Genomic DNA, 14,884 nt, shown 5'->3' on the forward strand with positions numbered 1-14,884 from the left:
CCTATTGATTTAGAATAACTAACATGTGCATGTTGGTAAGAAGATAATCTGCTGGTGCCCACATGCCTTAAACCTGATATGGCATGCAAACAGACTTTTGGGGCGTTTTTGACACACTTATTAATAAATGAGGGTCAATATGAGGATTGTGTTTCTATACTGATTTTTGTCACCACCACAAGTGTTCAGACAAATCTGTTCCATGTGTTTGAAGAAAAATTGGTGGATATTCACTGCTATAAAGATTTACTCCTTCAGGACCATGAAAGTTTGCAGTTTCGAGGCAATCCAACCCAAAGTGGTGGATAAGTCAACAGAGCGACGGAATAAAATTGTCCACAAAGCTAAGCAGCTAGCATGCTTAGAACGTATGGCTTATACCTTCTCTGGTAAAGAACTTTCTGCTGTTGTCTCTTTATAATAACTGATCATTTGCTGAAGCTTTAACTGCTTTTATTTTTTCTGGATTTTAACATTCAGACAGATGACTCTGTGTTGATGAAAAGCGCGTTCAAAGTACCCCAAAAAGCTAAAAATGTGTCTCCACAGTGGGTTTACAGGTGTGACTCTGTCAAAATACTGCTCATATCCTGCATGTAATTATCACCAGGCGCTGACGTGATGCTGTTTTTTCCTCAGTTGGCAGTTTAAACCGACAAAACATTAAAGGAAGTCTGTATCAGGCTACTAACTTAAATAGACTTTTTTTTTTTCCAATGAGCTCATACGAGCTGAAATAATGTAATTCTGCACACAATCAGTAAGTGTTGTAAAAGCAAGGTTCATTATAGTGTTGATAGAACATGGTCGAAACTGTTTTGCTTTTGGCGCTTGGTTTCTGTTCGAAACAGTGCCTCGCTCCTGGCAACCTGGAGCCACATCAATAGTGAAGTAAGTGATGAAACATTGAACTCAACCAATTAAAAACAAAAGTAAATGAGGCACAAGTTGAAGCTTAACTTCAAGGATTTTGTAACTACTTTAATTTTTCCAAGTGCTACTGTAACTTTAGGCCTTCTGTGTCAATTCCACTGGAAGTACACACGGCACAAATTATTAACCCTTTTATTTCACGTGCTTGTGGTCACATCAGAAGATTAAGCGTAACCAAGCCCTTGATGGCAGCTTAAACTAGGTAAGCCTTTCACACTGTTGTTAGCAATTAACAATATAACTACTCTTTGTGCGGACCAAAAACAAAAAGGTGGCACTCACACAGAGCTGCATATGCTGCTTATGAATGTGTGTAGTCAATTCCACCCATAGAAAAGCACCTCCGCCTGCAGACACGTGTATTTAAGGCCATATTCCCCATCTTATCTTTTGTCTCTGATGTGAACAGCAGTTGTGTCGTGTAGATTTTGTGCTTCATTGCTGGATTGAGTCCTGGGTTTAGTTCTGTTTTCTACTTCGTTTTAGTTGAATATGCAAAGCCTCCAGAGCACTGCCCAGGCAAAAAAACAATGTTTTTACATCTGCTCAGATCACAGAGCCAATATTGTTTCAAAATTATCTTTCTGACGGGAACATGAAGCCATTTGTTTCTGCAGCACGTTCCAGTTTCCCCTTCATTCCTGTCATCATATCTCTCCTGTTGTCTCTTGTCTGCAAAATGTCCTTTTTCTTTTTTCTTTTTTTTTTTTTTTCTTTTTTCCACAACAAACATGTATTACTGCTGGATACTTGTATGGAAGATCCACGACTGAACAGGAATGCATCTTTGCACTTGTTGAAATGTTCACTAATCATAAACTGATGATAATTATCACTCTGTCAATGATGAATGCTTCACGTGTCTTCGCTTAATTTTTGGTTCATCCATCACAGCCTGGAACAAATACTTCTGTCTCTGTATGAACTTCTCCTGCTCTCTGCCTCTTTGGAAAGGCCCACCCATTGGTCTTTGATGAAAGTGATATATCTCAGGCGCCCTTTTTCCTCCAGAGCCGCCCTCTCTGAGTTAGCACTTTTTTGGTCTCCATTATTTAGTCTGACTAATGCGGTTTGCAGAATACTTTTTAATTGTGCCGCCGTACAAGGCACACTAGAAATTGAATTTAACAGCGAGTGAATCTTGGCCGATGTAATGAGATAATCTCAGCATTTGAACAATATGTGGCCATGTTGCTGTGCCTTATTGTCATGTTTCTGAGTAGAATGATACCATCACCACTCCTATTCCCAAAAGAGGAATTGCATGACACTCCTCAATTGTGTGAGCAATTTAAAGTAAGTGGATGCCAAGCTAATGATGCAGTTAATTAGAGGATTCAAGAAGATGACATTCATTATGCACTGGATGCTTTCTGAGCAGAAATGCTGTCAGCCAATGAGTTCACGTGATTCCATTCCAACCATGAGACAATATCAAAATTCTGCTTAGAGCCACAGAGGTTTAGGGTGTCAGAATTAATTGGTAATAATTTATGTATTTCACAAACGATTTGCTTAAAGTAGATCTGCATTACCATTGGACTTCAGTTAGCTGAATCTGCTTTGGCCTTTCACTATGAGTGTTTGATCCTTTTTTGGTTGACATTACTGTACCGTCCAAAAAGTCTTGCGTTACACCTTATTCCTTTGTATTTTGCTTCCAAGCTGCTATATCGGTGTAATTTTTGAAGTGGTCTTAAAAATATGGGGTTTTTTTTCTTTGGACTTTGGCTGTTTTTCCCCCCCTTATTTTCAGTCCAGTCTTGTATCTGAACAGTTTCAAGGGATCCTTTTAAATTGTAAAGTCACTGACCTATGAATCATTTAAACATAAACACCAATTTCATGGGATCGTGTCAAAGGTAAGACAGTATTACAGGCATAAAATAACATTATAGCACCAGCATTGTGATTCCCAAAGAGCTATTAGCTGTAAGGTAAAGTAAAGTAGGCATGGTGTGTAATTTGTCCTTAAAAAATCTGAAGAATCTGGACAAGTGGAGAACAAAAGAAGACGTGCCAGACATAAAGAAAAAACCTTGTGCATCTTCAGCAGATGAACAGCATCTGAAAGTCATGTTCTTAAGAAATGGATAAAAATCCAGCAAAGAGATGCATCTGGCCCTTCATTCAGTAAATCTATTATTCAAGAAAGCCATTTTTAATGAAAAGAAACAGGGTAAAGCCAGAGGAATGCCAAATTACACAAGAACGTAACTGGAAATCAACAGGTCTTGTGGAGTATTGAATCCAAATTGGGAAATTTTGGTTTAAATCATCACCAATATGTGTGGAGGAGGTCAGGAGAGAAATACATCAGCAAAGGTCTTTAGCCATCTGATTAACAACTTAATTTTTCAAGATGAAAATGATCTCAAGCTCAATGCCAATGCTGCAACATTATACGCCTTTCCCGTTTCTCTAGCAAAATATATAGAAATGAAGTGTGGTTCAAGGATTCTGCACAGTACTGCATAATATCAGGATGTCACATAGATATGCTGGAAAAATAAGACTGGTAGCACGCATCTTTTTCTTTTTGAATTGAGCTCTTCGCAATAACTGTGGCTAGGTGCTGCTAGTCCCGTTTCTTACATACTCAGGCCAGAAAGCTAGCACAGCAAAGAATCTAAATTACAGAAATGTTTCTTAAAGGAAAGGCCTCAGCTGATAATTAGAGTATAGGTTCACCTCCAATTTCAGCTTCTTTCTTTAGTTAATCATATGCACAGTGCATTCCAGGTCATGTACTAGCTGTATAAAGGCTAGAGTGACTGAAGCAGACAGTAAATGCTGTTTCCTGCTTGGTGGTCTGCTTGAATTCTTATTATTTGTCTTTATTCAAGTAAACATGATTATACCGTGTGCATTTATTCTCAGACAGAGGAGGTGATACGCTGGTGTCTGCCGAACACGGGTGAGTCAGGAGAGGGTAGGAGGGTAGAGGACATGATGGGTGAGATCGGCTGTTAACTCTCACACTGCGTGTTTGAGTTTTATCTATTCTTTGTGCTGCTATTATACATGCTGCATTTATCTGTGTTTTCTATCCTATAGATACTGATACATTAGTGGATGTTTATATTACATTACATTAAATTGTCAAAAATTCTAATAAAGTCCTCAAATGTGTAAGTCATCCATCCTGTTTCAAACACTTAAGAGTTTAAGTTTGCTCTTGCATGTAATTGAGAACAGATATCTCTAATACGGTCATACACACATAGCTCACGTCTGTGGATGTGGGCACTGAAGCGCCATCCAATTCTTATTCAAACCTTTTGTTTACAAGGGGCATCCAATCAGAAAAGTAATGAATTAAAAGTAGAAAAAAGTTTTTTTTTTTTCTGATAATGGATAAACTGAGGGGTCATATCAGGTCCCAGTGTAAGGTAAACAAGGATGCAAAGTTCCTTTTCAAACCATGTAGTTTTCATTAACAAACCTTTCTACAGAAAAAATGTCTTAAAGAATAGAAATTTCCCACTTTAGAAAATGCCATTCATCCCTAGGTTTGAAAGAAGTACTCTGTAAAGCTCAATTTCTGGAGCACAAGTTTGATCGTAGTCCTGTGGCTCGGGGCTAAAAGCATGTCTGTACTCACCTTCATGTTCACTGGTTTACTAAACAGTCGCAGTCACTGTTTCTGCCAACACCTCTGATGTCATATTGCATTTATGTAATTGAAAATAGGAGTGCACAGACTTGAAGAAGATTTCTCAGCCAAAATAATCATTAACAGTTCTTAACTATGTATTTTCATAGATGCTTGATTTAACGTCTGGTAATGTCTGGCTGCAGTTTCTTTCTCCTTTTTTTGGACATGTTCACATACTGCACCTTTGTGTGTGAGAAATCTGTGTAATCTGTGCAAATTAGGTTAAGCAAGTAGTAGCAAGAGTGCTCCTATAGCGCACCTATGAGTTATATAGATAACCCATATACCACAAGGCTACGCAGAGGCCTACATGTGAACACCCCCTCCCAGTCTAAAAATAAACGAATGAATACTAGTAGCAAATCTGTCTCAGTTTAGTTAGCCTAGAGTTTACATCCAGTTGTAAACCGTCTGTATTTCGATTCATGAGGGTGCCTCTTGACCTTGACAAAGATACTGCGCCTACCTCCTCTAAAAGTGTTCTTGACTTGGCTAAATGGTTTTAGTTCTGTTTTTTAACCATGGAAATAATTCTGTCATCATCCACTTCAGCTGTCTTCTGTGATCTAGCCGACCTTTTGGTGTTGCTGAGCTGGCCGGTGCATTCCAGATTGTTAATTTGGCCACTCCTAAAGTTTTTGCTATGTTTACTTTGTTTGTCTCTTGTGCTAACATCTCTTCAGGCCTTATATTGTCAATTACAGTGAAAAGCTATAAAATACAAACACCTTCAGATATCATATCTGCTTCATTTGTCACAAGGGAACAATTGTCCATTTAGTTTTCAGCCTCTGACGATCGGAGAGCACGTATAAAAGTTAGTGCAAACTTTTGGTAAAGGCTTTGAATTAAAGCTGAAATCCTGCACTTTAATCGCTTAATGAATGTTTAAAATCCACCCTGATAGTGTAGAAAGACAGAAATACTTCAATTGCGTCTTTTTCCAAACGATTATGGACCTAACTGTCTGTATATGCTTGTATTCACATGTGTGGCTGTAGCTCATGTGGCAGAGCAGGTCAGCCACTAACCAGAGGTTGGTGGTTCGATCCCAGGCTGCTCCAGTCTGCATGCCAAATATCCTTGGGCAAGATACTAACCCCATGTTGCTCTCTGATGCGTTCATCGGAGTGTGAATGTGTATGAATGGTAGATACTTAGCACTTAATACTCAGAAAAAAGTGCTTGTGTGAATGGGTGTAAATGTATTAGTTGTATAAAGCTTTGAGTGCTCAGAAAGAGTAGAAAAGCGCTATATAAGAACCAGTCCATTTACCACATGTGTATGATGGTGAGAATTTGTATGTGCGTGGTTGGTGTGGCGAGTGACGAGATGTGTGTTGCCTCTTCTGTCTGCCCTCAGCTGTCACAGTGTGGTGTGATGTCCGCTTTCAGTCAGTTCTCACGCCAAGGATCATACTGAAAACACACTCTTCTTCTATGTTACCCTTCACACACACAGCACTCGCAGCGGCAGCCAAACTGTGTCACTGCTGAAATGATTTGTCGAATAATCCAGACAGTTAGCAAATAATTGACTCATTAAATTATTTTTCTGCCAAACATTTTCTAATTGTCGGCTTCTCAAATCGGGGGAATCTTTCTTGTAGAATTGAAAATCTTGGAATACGATGGATTCTTGTTTATTTTTTATTTCATATTTAAAAAATGAAGGACATTTTTATTTCTTGCTACAATTATTAAACCTTACACTGTCAGATAAAGTGCTCTTTACATTTAGACCCCTTTCTGTTGTCAGGCTGGGCGGATGTTAATGACACAGCCTTGATTGCGTAGTCACACTGATTGTATCGCCTACTACAACAGCCACAGTTATGTGCAAGACAATACAACATGAAGTATTGTATGTTGTGAGTTTAACTGGTGTTCCTCCTAAAGTCTCTTATGTTAATTCTAGAAAGTAAACTCTTATCAGTCTGGTCTCAAGCACTGAAGTATGTGAGGTATTGTGTCACTGCATAAAACACCCAATTAACATCAAGAATAGTTTAAGTAGGGGTTGGAGCCAGCATCAATATATTTCACACGGGTCCTTAAGCAAGATCTAAAAATGTTTAAAAAAAAATGTTTAAAAGCAGTCAGTAAACAACTTCATCTCATAACTTTATGCTGGGGTCCGCCAAAGAGAAAACATATTATTAGATGCTGAAAAGATGAACGTGACTGGAAGGAGATTTTATGTGCACAGTAAAGTTTAGCAGTAACCCCCTGGTATATTGAATATTAGCTTGTTGTGAATGGGTCTGCACCTCATTGTTCTTTACGTAAAATCCGCATTAGCTGTCTCTCTGCTCACATAGGTCTGCCCACCTACTGTTATTTCTCAATAATCCCTGCAGATAGAAAAGAAAAGAAAAGAAAAGAAAAGCACTACACGCTACATAGCTGGTTAGCTTCCTATGGGGCAGTGTGTGTGTGTGTGTGTGTGTACGCATGCTTGTGTGTGCAAGAGAAGGTGTTCAAGTTCAGAGCCGTGAAAATTGTTACATTTGGGCCACGGCATGGCCAGTGTTAGTTACATAAGACCCCCCTTTCCATTGTGCAACTGTGTTTATTTGGTTTTCCAGCAAATGCTTTGGTAAAGAGGTGAATCTCGTAGAGAGGCTCAGGAGGATACACAGGCCTCTGAGGTGGAGCAGATGAAGTATTTTGTTGGCACTGCACTTGGAAAAAAGACATCAACAGTGTTGGGAAATGCTCTGGGGACTGCATGGGGAGGTGCTGCATTTTCTTTCTTTTACATTCATGTAGAGAATGCTATGCTAGTGCTCCTATTGTGTATAATGTTTTCACTTTCCCTGTGGAAAGAATTTTCGAATTTCACTCCTGTGTCAATCTGTGGCCAAATACCTCACCTTTATCTGATCCTATATTGCCTCTGTTGGGTTCTTTTGAAGCTGCTGTATGTTTATACAGACTCCCTGTGCAGCCTGTGAATACCTACACCCTTGCACAATACTTGGATTATATGATGATAGACACAGTAAAAATGACAGCAGGCTGTGGTTCACCGCAGCTGATGCTCCTTAATTCATGCGTGCATTTTGGTGCGCATATAATTTGTATCTTAATGTTGTTACCAAGTATTAAATACAGCTGCCCTCAGCAAGCAGCAGGCATGTTTTGCCTTTTGAAATCACCTAGCAACAAAATGCAGCTACAGGAAGTAAAAGTTGATTGACTCCAGGGTTTCAAAAACATCCTTTTTTTGTTGTTTTTAAATCTCTGCTGTGGCCCGCGTCCACCCTTGGCAGCTCGGAGAGGTCGGTGTTTAGCGCGAAGGGGAAATCGGCTCTGACAGAATGACAAGGTTCTCCGCTTCTTAGTGCTTACCATAAACTCATCTAATTGCTCTGAGGCTCCAAACCCACAATAAGAAGTCATCTGCTGGGGCCCACAGCAGTGGGAGGCTCCAGGAGACTTCCGGAAAACTGGGAAGAAAAAGCCTCACGCATGTCTCTCTCTCACACACACACACACACACACACACACACACACACACACACACACACACACACACTCTGAGCTTGTAAGTTTATCATTGACAAACAGAAACTTTTCCTCATGCAGCTCCTTGTACAGACCCACGTTTGCTATTGGCTAATTCTCTTCTCCTTTGCAGACTTTTGATGGGATAGACTTAAACATATGTATTTGCTTGTGTGTTTATGTGTGTGTGCCATCTTATCTGTGTCATTAGACCAGACACTGTGGGGGAGAAGTCACACCAGTCTGGCCGGTCTCTCTGCCTTACTGGAAACAGTCCTGGCAGGTGATCACAGATCAGGGGCTGCAGGGTCAGGAGGCAGACTGGGGAACTGGAATCCTGTTGGCCAGCAGAGGATGTTCATAGCAGCTGGTTATTCGACTGGATCAGCACATTAACCCTCCAGGAAGCATGATTGCCAGTATCAGCTTTAAAGGTCAGCAGCAATAATTGAGTGCCTGTGTGCTAGTGCGGCAGGGTGTCTTTTCTAAATTTGTAGTGATTTCCACAAGATAAAACCAAAAGATAACCACCAGTTCATAACCCAAAGGTGTCAAAGTCTTATGTTCACATTCTCAAGAAGCAAAAATGAAAACTTTTACAAGATTGTACAAAAACTGTTTTGCATTTGGTTTCTGGACTACTGTAAATTTTTATATTACACGATATTACATGAAGGTCTTGATACCTTTAACCAGCTGTTAACTGGTAACTGGTCATGGCCACTTTAAATAGATAATTCAAGTCTCTGAATTGGACCCTCATTCTGTGCTGTTGGTCACTTTTATTGAAATAAGTTGACAAATAATTTAGTTTTCTGTGCTGCAGCAACAGATTGCCCAAACCTAATTCATTCCAATCCAGTCCAACTATTCTTAAAGCACTTTAAAAACACATATTAGACAAAAATAAATATGTCACGGCTGCGGCAGAGGTCGTGTGGTATGTGGGAGAAAAGGACCCAAAATGCAGGTACTGGCTTGATGCAAGTGAGGGTTTTATTTACAATAGGTGAAGCACAAACAAAAGCGAGGGTGGTAAGGACAGCACTAAGAAATGAACCTAAACTGGGAAAAACTAATAAACCTGGAACATGCAACATACAGGGAGAAACACAGAACAAACAGGGAGAAACACTGGATGAGGGCAGAGAGACGCGGAGAAACACCAACTAACGCAGACGAACCGACAACGAGCACAGGAAAACACACACTATAAGTACAGATGGAGGGGAATGAGGAATGGCAAAACAGGAGTGAGGCACAGCTGATCCTAATTGACATGAGGAGACAACAGACACAGACCTTCAAAGTAAAACAGGAAATATACGCAGACAGCAAACAGAGGAAACACATGGGTAGGGATGACCCGACACTAAAGAGAGGGAACACAAAACCAAAATTTAATTAGGAAAATCTTAACAGAATACATAACCAGAACACAAGATAAGAGTCATTAATACAACAGCCCTGAGTCAACAGACACAGGACCATGACAAAATAGCAATAAAACATGGAAGAATACAAATAAAAACATTAAATTTACAATAAATAAAAAGTCTAACAAAAAAGATTAAAAAGTAACTTAAAACTGACTAGAAGCTAACTCTGGTATTAATCTTGAAAGGACTGGAGAAAAGGTGTTTTTAATGGAAGAAAAAGTGCAGCCTGGGGCAACTTATTCCAGGCCACAACAGTAAAAGCTCACCCTCCTTTTTTTTTCTAAGCTTTCCCCCCCACATCAGTAGCACTAGTTTCCCATGTTTAAATGGTACTTCTATGTAGTCTATGGAGGCTTTTTTGCCAACCAAAGTCACTTGCTCGCTGATAACGTCACACTCCACTCTGATCCAAATGTGGTCACTCTGTCTCCAGAAACAAACGACGGGAAAAAAGTGACGACATAAGGTCAAACTCAAATAGGCCAGGAGTCGACATTGAAGTGGTTAATCATGTCTTTCCATTTTACTTGAACAGTCTCTGCTCACATTTGAAAGCACCTGAATCAGAAACACGTAATTTACTTTTGACCATGTCCTTAAAAAATCACTTCAAAACAGTGAATTATTCAAACAGCTCATAAAGTGTTGATTAAATGATTTCCTACGGAGGAACTGAAAAGTCAGTGTTTACAGTCACGTTCCATTATTTTGCTCCAGTGATGTGCTGCTGTCTTTGTTGTTAAAAGGTATATATCACAGGCACGTCACACTCAGTCACTGTCCTAGTTAAAAAGCCTCGCAGGAGGATTTGTGATTGACTTGAAAGGTGGTGATTACTCAAAAAGCCTGAAGGCAAATAAGCTCGAGAAGAACTAATTTAGGTTTGTTGTGATCTTTTATGCATGTGGGTCGCCTTATCAGCGCATTCACAATTCTCAGCGGAGACCTAGCGGGGCTGATTGATAGCCAAGTAGCTCTAGTAATGTTTTGGTGACATCACAATGCCGTGTGTCATTACAGCAGAGCTATTAGGAAGATTCTGCCATCCTTTCCATGGTTCTAATTGGTCCATTTACCTTTAAGCATGCTCTGCTGCAAAGGTTGAGGCACATGGATAGCACCGGGTTGAATACATTTTAAATTACACTGCAGAAATAATCTTCATTCTAAAGCAAAGTCTGGTTGATGATTCCATGATAATTGCATAATATTGGCAGATGCATGACAGTAGTCATGCAAAAATTGAACTTTCATACGTAATAAAAGAGAGAGATTTTCTTTTTATGACTTGCTGCCGGCACCTGCTGCAGTCAGTCCCGAATATCAGACTTTAGCTCTGCTGCAAAATTGATTTATTTAAGATGGAACATTGAGAAATCTGTTCACAAACAGTTGTTGAAAGTCTTTTATCAGCCTATGCAGTGAAGTGTGATTTCAAGGGAGAAGAACATGTGATGGAGAGGAGCACACAAGGTCATGTTTTGCGTCTTGTTTGCCAGAGATAATGAGAACAAACCACCGTGAGAGGTTCACTCAGCAGTAGCAGCTGCAAAAATAGAAAAATGACTCAGGAGTACCTCGGTAGTTGTCTTCTAACTACCAGTCAGACAGAGGAGTGCAGCTCAACATACAAATAGAAGGAAACAACGTTATATTCAGACCTATATGTACTGTACAATATAGACTACATGTTCTCAGACATCTGAGGTCTGATTTGCCCTCCTTATTAGGATTTGGAACAGTTTTACCAGCTGTGACACGCAGCTAATGAAGCAGTTCCAGTATTTTAAAACCCATAGTGCTGTCATGTGAATGCTCAGTGTACTAACTCACTCATATCTGAACACACCCACATGATGGAGCTCAGCTGATACTGTATTTTTTTTATGGGGCGTTTTTGTAAAGAGTAACAAAAAGAGCACACACAGTTTGCTTGAATTCAAGTTGAAACACGTGATAGGATAGACCAGGGTAGGTTATCACACTTCCTACTGTTGCATGAATTGCTGATCATGGAACTATCCCCATAGTGCAACCTAGCTCAGAACAATCACCAAGTAGTTGTGTCTAAATACTTTGCAATCAGGAATTCCTCATACTGAACTTGGTATTATTTTAGCAATGCCCATTTGCCAAAATGTGAGCAAATATGAGCTGAAAATGAATGGGCTGCATTAGTGCCTGCAGGTTAGGATTGTGGGAACTGTAGTTTCAAACTTGAAGCTTACTCCCTTCAGTTGTTCTCATGCTGCATTATCATTGTTTGAATTTTACTATAGTCAAGAATGTCCTATCAATGTGGTGCTTATATATTTGTAACACTGACATTCTCATAGCTTATCCCCGTGAAACCAGTGTGACCGTATAGACACAAACCTAAAATAATGCAAAGCTGTGTCTGGAGGATGCAGGTGTGTCATTTTGTTTGAGGGAAGTTGTCACTGTCAGACTTTGAAAGCCAGTGGTGTAGACTACACAGACAGTCCTGACATAAGCAGTCTCAGGGGAAGTACTAAAAATGTGCTGAGCTCAAGACTGCGAGCCTTCGTCTTTACATGGTACTGGAGTCTTCTACACTTGCACAGACAGAATAATACACAAATGCGCTCAAAACCAGACAGACACACACAAACGATCAGATAAGAGACCAATCTCCAAAACAAACGTCCAAAGAACAGCACACACTTTCAAAAGCTTCTTCCAGTCACTGAAAAAACAAACCAGTACACACAGACATCCCTTCCAGACACACACAGGTTGATGTGTCCCAGCATGCACCAGGGAACGCTTTGTTTCCTCTTGGCTGAAATCTGCATGTACTGTCCAGCCATAACAGACTGCACAATTCCTCATCGTTACTGCTCTGGAATAGTATTGTTTGACCTATTAACCAAGAGCATCAGGTCAGCTGCTGCTTCCATCCTTATGTATGTATGTATGTTTGTGTGTGTGTGTGCGTGTGTGTGTGTGTTGTTACAATATGAACCTGAATACCAATTTATCTGATCAGTGGCTTCTATATATGTTCCTGTCAGAGATCTGCCCTGAGGCGTCACGGCCCTCTGCTAATTTATCTGCCTCATTAACTCTGGCTATGTAATATCATCAGCTGCAGTGTTGGACTGCATTATATAATGTAAATGCTGGTGTAGTTGACAGGCAACCACGGAGCAACTCGGGTGACGACCCGCGAAAGACAGGGTAACTGGATGCAACATAGCGTGATTAAAATAAAAATCTAAAAATCTTTTTTTTGAAGCCTTAAAAAGTGTTTCAACAATTCATGTTTATGTAGCTTGTGGGAACATTAGGGTAAACTAGCAATAAGCTGGACTCTTAAGTGTCTGTTGTTGTTTTCACATGGTTATGTTGAGCTTTTAATGTTTAACATGCGTATGCTGCAGTATTTCTGATGAAATTTCTTTTTGATGATGATGGAAATTTAGCCCATGGCATGATGATATTGCACTTATGGAACAAATACTTTATGCTGACTTTACTAAGTCAAACCTGGAAGATGGCTCTCTGGGAGACATTCATATTAAGATTTATCCCCAAGACAAGAGTGTGAGTTTTCTTTCATCTCTGTATGAGTTCTGGTATATCATGAATGTTTCTGACAGATGATGGAGTTGGGAGATGTTTACTGTGGCTTTTCTGCTGGTCTCTGCAACATTTAGACCATTAAAAATATTCTCTGTGTGGCCCACCAGATGCATTTACCTGTATCTGACAGAATTGTGATGCCATCTTTAACTATTACAGTAAAAATACCTTCATACCTGGTTCCTGCCAACTCTCTGAATGCACTTGTGTTTTTGTTAGCTTTTTTTCCACAGCATATAGTAAAGTGAACTTGAACAAAACTCTTAATACATATAGACATATAACAATACAGTCTGAGCCTTGGGAGTGGTTATTGATCACAAAAGCAGTGTCCTGGATACTTCATGAACTTCAGCTACATTTTATGTAGACTGCCTTGAGCCTAATAGACACTGTCTACACATCTAAAAGTAAAAACTGAACAAAGTCTAAATGCTTTCTGTTGCCTGCTACATAATGGTCTTGCCACTTTTCACTATAAAATGTTATTTTTGTTAGAATCCTGATATCGCATCACTGAATTAGCCTGCCTTATTAAACTAGGCGGGTGTACGAAACATCCATTGAACTTTCATTCTTCCTGCTTCAGACCTCTGAGCAGTTGCTGTGCCAGCTTTCCTTTCATCGCAGCATAATTAAAGCCCCCCAATGTGACTTTGCCGCGTCACTCAGTATTCACTTCGCAAAGCCACTATGAATAGCAAGGAGAGTAAAATGTATAAACTGAATGGCTTTGGTGTCACTAAAGGCTTTACATTCATGAATGCTAAATGAGAACCAGCGATGTTGTGCGCCTAGCTGTGACATTTTTTTGTGATTGAGGTTGTAGCACTCAGAGTTTGTTTACAAACTCTTATTTTCTGAGCTGTTAATAATTGTGACCCGAACTAATGACAATGATTATGCCTGTTTTATCTAGTGATTAAACTCTTGTCACATAGCATTATGTAATGTATTATTAAATCACCTGGTCTTAATTGAAATAGGAATCTGTTCTCTGTTGTTACTGAATAGCTGGATGTAAATGTGTGAGGGTCTGCCTGTTGGCTAAGATTAAAGGTCATTCCTTGAAATGCTCACCTGAGCTTTGAACTCACTCACATGCTTTGTGTCATATGCACACGCATTCAAGCACATTCTTTGCACGCAGTCATCAACTGTAAACAGTGCTTCTCTTGGCTTGTTTTTAGTAGAGGTCATCAGTAAAGTAACATGACTTTGCCCTCTGAACTCATCATCGGTTGAGATGTTGTCATCACCCCTGCACCCCCCTCTTTTTTTTTTTTTTTCTCCTAATGGATTCCCCTTTGCTCATGCATTGATTGTTTCTCCAGGCTCCAGGAAGATGACATCAGTCCCATATCTCCTTGAAGGCAATTCCTCCCTACAAAGCGCAGACAAAATATCCCCATCCTCCTCCTAGTTTACTTTTCTGTGTACCTACACATGAGCAGACTTAACCTAATTAATTTTGTCTCATCCATCCATTAGTTATATGGTAGCTCTGGCAGGGAGGCAGACTGAGAAAGCAGGTAGTTGATTTCCCTACATTTCATCTGAAGAGAAAGTAATACAAATATATATGGCCATGTCAAAAATAAAGTTTCCATACGATTCTGTGCAGGCCTGTGGAAAAACAAGTAAACACTTGGTGCTTCCATAGGAACCAAGAGTGTTAGTAGCAGCCAGGTGCTGCCAATGAAATACAATTGATTAACCAATTAAAAGCCATTGTGAG

The 14,884-nt window shown here is 39.8% G+C and overlaps 1 protein-coding gene across 3 annotated transcripts in view; it reads left to right on the forward strand.

The window, feature by feature from the left end:
* ddah1 (dimethylarginine dimethylaminohydrolase 1) overlaps nucleotides 1-14,884 on the forward strand; it is an 82,886-nt gene that overhangs the window by 16,844 nt on the left and 51,158 nt on the right. The window contains exon 1 of one of the 3 annotated variants that reach the window (XM_026148138.1): nucleotides 8,308-8,535. The exons of the other annotated variants lie outside the window; for them this stretch is intronic. The gene's annotated coding sequence lies outside the window, so the exon portion shown is untranslated. Of the gene's footprint in view, nucleotides 1-8,307; nucleotides 8,536-14,884 lie in introns of those variants that run through there. 3 annotated transcript variants of the gene reach the window in all.

Source organism: Astatotilapia calliptera, chromosome 17 (assembly GCF_900246225.1).
Source record: "Astatotilapia calliptera chromosome 17, fAstCal1.2, whole genome shotgun sequence".
NCBI lineage: Eukaryota > Metazoa > Chordata > Actinopteri > Cichliformes > Cichlidae > Astatotilapia > Astatotilapia calliptera.